The sequence below is a fragment of the Myodes glareolus genome, chromosome 2 (assembly GCF_982192425.1).
Source record: "Myodes glareolus chromosome 2, mMyoGla1.1, whole genome shotgun sequence".
Classification (NCBI taxonomy): Eukaryota; Metazoa; Chordata; class Mammalia; order Rodentia; family Cricetidae; genus Myodes; species Myodes glareolus.
This window is the reverse complement of record NC_142027.1, coordinates 20,066,036-20,072,938: the sequence shown is the minus strand read 5'-3', so window position 1 is coordinate 20,072,938 and position 6,903 is coordinate 20,066,036. Positions and strand designations below refer to the sequence as shown.

The following is a 6,903-nucleotide window of genomic DNA, read 5'->3' as shown; positions in this document are numbered from 1 at the left end:
TGACAGTGTCCTTTGTTTTACAGAAGCTTCTCAGTTTCAGGAGGTCCCACTTACTCATTGTTGCTCTTGTTGTCTATGCTACTGGGGTTCTACCTAGGAAGTGGTCTCCTGTGCCCATGTCTTGTAGACTACATCCCAATTTCTCTTCTATCAGGTACAATGTGGTCAGATTAATATTGTGGTCTTTAATTCATTTGGACTTGAGTTTTGTGCATGGTGATAGGTATGGATCTATTTTCATTCTTCTACAGGTTGACAAGACAAAGCTGTCCACTCTCTCCATACCTCTTCAATATTGTGCTTGAAGTTCTAGCAATAGCAGTAAGACAGCATAAAGAGATCAAGGGAATTCGAATTGGAAAGGAAGAAGTCAAACTTTCATTATTTGCAGATGATATGATAGTGTACATAAGCGACCCCAAAAACTCTACCGAAGAACTCCTACAGCTGATCAACACCTTTAGTACTGTGGCAGGATACAAGATCAACTCAAAAAAACCAGTTTCCCTCCTATACAAAAAGAACAAAGATACAGAGTGGGAAATCAGAGAAACATCACTTTTCACGATAACCACAAATAGCATAAAGTATCTTGGGGTAACTCTAGCCAAGGAAGTGAAAGATCTATTTGACAAGAACTTTAAGGTTTTGAAGAAAGAAATTGAAGAGGATACGAGAAAATTGAAAACTCTCCCATGCTCTTCGATTGGGAGAATCAACATAGTAAAAATGGCAATTTTACCAAAAGCAGTCTATAGATTCAATGCAATCCCCATCAAAAATCTTCACAGACCTTGAGAGAACAATTACCAAGTTTATATGGCAAAACAAAAATCCAGGATAGACAAAACAATCCTATACAATAAAAATACTTCCGGAGGCATTACCATCCCTTATTTCAAACTCTATTACAGAGCTACAGTAATGAAAACTGGTTGGTATTGGCACAAAAACAGAGATGTTGACCAATGGAATCAAATAGAAGACCCAGATCTTAATCCGCAAACCTATGAACACCTGGTTTTCGACAAAGGAGCTAAAACTATACAATGGAAGAAAGAACGCATCTTTAACAAATGGTGCTGGCGTAACTGGATGTCAACCTGTAGAAGAGTGTGTTTTGTTTTGTACGTAACAAACATAATTAAAGAAAAAGTTGCTACAAGTATGAAGATGGAGAAGTATGTGAGGATTTTTGAGAAGAGCAAAATAAATGAACTAGAGAGAGGAAGGGAGAGAAAGTTACCTAATTATATTTCATTAAAGAAACTATCTTGGCCTTTGTTGCTGGTTTTTGGGACCCTATTCCTCATACTGAGTTGTCTTGCCCAGCCTTAATACAAGGGTAGGTATCTAGTCTTACTGCAAATTGATATGTCATGTTTGGTTGATATCCATGAGAGGCCTGCCTTTTTCTGGAAAAAGCTGAAGAGCAGTGACTGTTGGAATGGGGAGATAGAAAGAATGGAGGGAGGGACAGGAAGGAGAGGAAGGAGGGGAAACTTCAGTTGGGATTTGGTGAAATAAAAGTATAGTTTCTAGTTCAGTGTGTAAAATACTATTTTCAGTGTCTAAAAGTAATAAGCAAAGCTTTTATCTTCAAAATCCATGGAGGATAGACTTTAGTTCTCTAACTACAATTATAATTGGAAGTAGAATCTTCAGTTTTTGGTCACACAATGTGAAAACCTTTATAAAAACACCAGGTGTGAGCAATGTGTGAGTCAAATCATTGTTAAACATTTGACAACTTGTTCTTCAGAATGTACCTACCAAAAAGTAATCTCAAAGGAAGGGAAATGTGTCTGAAGAGTTTGGAGTGGTGAAGGGAAGTCGGTTCGCTGAAGGAGCACTTTGGGTGTTTTCATCATAAGTGGCAAAGGGCAAGGCCTTAAGTGCATCTCTCCATTTCTTGGAATGTTCCAATTTTGAAGCCTTATTTTTCTTCTTCTTTTTCTTGATCATCTTTGAAAGCAGAGACATAGTAGCTTGACATCTTGTATTTGCTATATGAACCTAGCTACTTTTAAGGCAATGATATCTTTTTTATATAATTTTCATTACACTCATTGACTGAAAATAACTACTATATGCATTATTTATTAAGGTTGTGGTACAGATATCAACCACAACAGAAGGTTAAGTTGCAGAATATTTTTTTGTATCGAAGGCATTCTGAAGCAAACTCCCCCTGGAATTACCTTTTGTATCATTTAATGTGGAATAGAGTTTCTATGCTTTCAGATCTTAGAGAAAACTGAAACATCATTTCAACAGTGTCAGACCTCTAAAATATACTTATATATATATATATATTATACATACTTTTAACTAAGTCAAAATAATATGATTTTTATGGCTTTTCAAATTAAATGCAATCTTCTATGTAGACAAAATAAAAAATTATTAAAGCCTAGTACATAAACATTTATTAATTTGGTAATTATTTCCTAAATAACTTTTAATCTGTTCCTTGATGTCTACATACCATAAAGCACAATTAAGTTTGTGATTAATTAAATAAGTTTGTCCTTATATAAATAAAATAAAATTTAATATTTAAATAACATTGTAGTATATGAAAGTATAGCTACTGGTATATATGTAGGTTCATTAAGATTTGCCTGATTTTAAAGAATATATAAAATATATTTCTACTTAAGGCTTTCATGGTAAAATCAAGCTGCTATATATTATATATAATACAGAGGAAAGTTAATGGTATACAAGGGCAGAAAAAGAAAACTGAAGAAGAGTTGGAGATGAGAAATATGCTAGATAAATAGAACTCAAAATTATTAAAAATAGATTCAATATAATAATATGAAGTATATTTTGTGATGTCTCTCAGGTAGAAGAGAAATTTGTTCCATGACCAGAATGATGTGTTTTTGGGAAAAGAACACATCAAGTATAAGATTAGATAATACTAATACCAGAACTCTTATTAAAAGATTAATTTGCATGCTATGATACCAATTGTAATCAAAATAAACTTCACAGTAAGGTGATTTTTCAAAAATTTAGCTTAACAAATTTACATGATTAAATATCTAATGACCACATGTGTGCCCGTATATACACATACAAATGCACAGACAGGTGTAGATTATTTACAGTGCAAAGCAAAGGCTCCGTGTTGGTGTACTTATACTCTGGTTTCTAAGAACTATCTCACCATCTTCAGGATGGTGTTTCACTTCCAACTCACTACATGCTCTACAGAGCTCTGGGTCTCTAACTGCATATCTACTCCTCCTCCATTTCTATTCAGGAAAGGGCAACCCTCCACACACATCAACATAACATGGAATATTAAGTTTCAGTAAGACTAGGCACCTCCCCATATGTTACGGCTGGGAAAGACAACAGCAGTATGAGGAGTAAGGTCCAGAAGGCCAGAAAAAGTATCCGAAACAGCCCCTAATCCCACTAATAGGAGTTCTACAAAAGAACCAAACTATACATTTGTAACATATGTGCAGAGTGCCTAGGTCAAACCCATGCAGAGTCCCTGGATGTCAGTTTAGTCTCTCAGAACCCCTATGAGCCAAAGTTAGTTGATTTTGTCTTTTTGTTTTTGTTTTAGTTTTTGTTTTTCTTTTTCTTTCTTTCTTTTTATTTTTAAGACAGGGTTTCTCTGTAGCTTTGGAGCCTGTCCCAGAACTAACTCTTGTAGACCAGGCTGGCCTTGATCACTGAGATCTGCCTGCCTTTGCCTCCCAAATGCTGGGATTAAAGACAGGCACCACCATGACCCAGGGATTCTGTTGTTTTCCTGTGGCATTCTTGACCTCTCTGGGTGCTACAACCTGTTATGTATGATTCTCCCAGCTCCCCTTATGTTTGGCTCTGGGTCTGCATCTTTGCATAGTTCTTTAAAAGGCAACAAACGCAACATCATTTGGGGGTATTCTTGGATTGGCATATCTGTTTCCTCAAAGTATCTTCACACCTCTCATGTTGGCTCACAGGCAGGAAAGGATTTGAGATGTTGGTTTAGGAGTTATAAATAGTTTTTCAAATAAAGACTGTAGATCAAACAATGACAATTGATTTTAGTTAGTAGAAAGTTGATTTCTAAGGTTCAGATACTTATTTAAACAACATATATTTAGAGATAATCTTGGACAAAGAACCTCTTCTATGTCATGCTTGCATTGACCACAGTATTGATGTCCATCTCTCAAGATGATAAAGATGTGCTCTAAGGAATAGAAGGAATTTTCCCAAGAATCATATAGTTAATTTTGGATAACAACACTAAATTCCATATTTTGCTTATTGTTTTTCTTTTTTTAATGAAATGTTTGCTAAGTTCTCATCTAAAACCATAAGACATTATTTCACAATCACCAATGACAAACAATAAATGTATAAATACAACTATTTTATAGGTTGAGAAAATTAAGATCGCCATTAATGGAAAACAAGAATGTAGGTTTAATAGGAAAATTATGAATACATATCATACTCAGCTTGAAATGGAGAATTTAAAAAAATTATTCTCTCTATTTAAGTTGCTTTTCTCAGAAAAAAACAGATGGAAAAATACACATGACACGCACATCCTATACAGAACAGGTGATTACAGTTACCAAAAAAAATCAGGTATTAAGAAATGCCTTTATAGCAAAACCAAAATGTTTTCCTAGCTCACACACTTATGTACACACAACACTCATGTTTAAAAAGCAATTTTCTTTTCTCAACAAAAAATCAATTAACATAAAATAGTCTCAGTATCTTATAAAGTATGCAAATCTCCTTAAGTGAGAAAAGTCAATTATAACAAACTCAAATTAGTTTTATTTTTTTTAATTTAAGAAAGACAACAATAGAAGTAGATATTAATTATGTTCATTCATATTGAATAGGTCATTTGTTAAATTACAAGTTCAGAGAGCAGCACGTATAATCTAGAATTTAAGTATAGTCCACTGCTATTTTAATTTTAAATTCTGAACAAATGTATCACAGAAGATTCTCTACATTTGGAGTCTCATTTATACTGGATTGTTACTTTAACAAAATAAATTTTACACAGCATGTTCTACTTCTGGCACAAATCTTTCAAGACACAACTCACAGAAGTTTCAGGACACTTTTCCTATCTCCATTTTGTAGGTAGACATGCAGAGGACAGGCATGCTTATTCAAGATTAAGAGCATCTTTATAGTGCATAGAGCAAGCCACCTGAGCAAGAATCATTTGTACCATAGCTAAGGGGAGTAAAAAAGCAGCTATGCTAACTGGGAAAACAATGCACTAGGGGGCACTTTGCAGACCATCCTTCTATTATTAAGTAGAAAAGCTAAGTTGGGTGCGTAACCAGTTATTGTTAACCTTGGAAAATAAAAGTTCCAGAATATGCTAAATTTGTCTTGAAACTATGGAGAGGGCAGCATATCCAAAGGTTCAAAGACCATGAACAAAACGTTCCTGTGGGTTTTCACCTAAATAACAAGGTTTCATTTCTTATCTATTACTTAATTTGCTCTTCATCAGGCTTATGAGCACAGCTTTGATAAACTCATATTTTCAGAGTCCAGACAAAGATGGTAAAGAAGCTTCACTCTCCATCATACATTGACGTTATTACTTTCTCAGGTCCTAGTAAGGGAAGGGAGGGAAGCATGGAAAAGTCATTGTGGCAAATTCACAGTTTCAGAAATTATACTTTAGAATAATCATGCAGGGTCTTGAGGACACAGCCTTAGGTAAAAGGCTGCTTGGATAGGTATCTTGTGGCCAGTCTCTAATGAGTTGATCTGAAAACCAATATCCTCTTAGTAAGATCAAAATACCTGTCCTCTTATGAATCTCAGTTTGTGCCTTTTGTAGTTATCAGGTCCTTTCTGTCTTTATATTATTCAAAATATGTAGTTTATTTGTTTTTCTCACTTTTTAATATTTTTAGAATTTCGCGGCGGCAGCCTCGGCGTCTGTGAGTTAGTTGCCAACACGCAGTTCTTTGAAAGCGCCCAGGAACTACACACCCTCGAGGTGACCGGCCAAGAAAAGGTCGCCCAGATCAAAGCTCATGTGACTTCACTGGAAGGCATTGCCCTGGGGCTTCTGGCTGGCTCGCCGCTGGAGGATGAAGCCACCTAGCCCAGTGTGGCCTGGAAGCTCTGACCACTTTGGAAGTAGTTGGCAGCATGCTGGGAGGTAAAGTTCATGGTTCCCTGGCCCGTGCTGCCAAAGTGAGACGTCAAATTCCCAAGGTGGCCAAGCAGGAGAAGAAGAAGAAGACAGGCCAGGCCAAGCTACAGATGCAGTACAACCGTCGCTTTGTCAATGTTGTGCCCACCTTTGGCAAGAAGAAGGGTCCCAATGCTAATTCCTAAGTCCTATTGTGATTCTGGCAGTCTAATAAAGCCCCTTGCTCAAAAATAAAAAATAAAAAGAATTTTATGAGATGTGTCTTAATTTTATTCACTGCATCACCAAGTTTGTCCCATTCTTTTCCTTTCACAATTTTGTGTCCTCATTTTTTGTCTTGTTTTTAATCTCAACAAGTACAATTTGTGCTGACCTATATAGTACTCATGGATGGATTAAATTCCCCTAGATCTTTGTCAAGCCTGCAAAAGGGCCACCCTTAACACTATCTTGTTAGGTCTACTAATTACCAATGTCTTCTCAGTCATGAATGTACTTTATTCCTACCTCCTTTCAACATCCTGAATTGTGTCTCTACTCACCTTGTCTTAGAATACTGTCTCAATTTTTAGAAGCTCATATGTGCAACTACCCTACTGTGTATGAAAAACTGATTAGAGTTGTATATCACTTTTGGCTCTGTTGTCTTCTGCCTTCTCTTCTTCAATACACACTGGAATTAGAAAGTAAGTGGTACAATATCAATGATTCACTTAAGGTGTGGGATAGATAAGGCT

General features: G+C 35.8%; 1 pseudogene; it reads left to right on the top strand.

Moving 5' to 3' along the window:
* Positions 1–5,693: 5,693 nt before the first annotated feature.
* LOC125392751 (ubiquitin-like FUBI-ribosomal protein eS30 fusion protein pseudogene) lies at positions 5,694–6,382 on the top strand (annotated as a pseudogene).
* Positions 6,383–6,903: the final 521 nt, after the last annotated feature.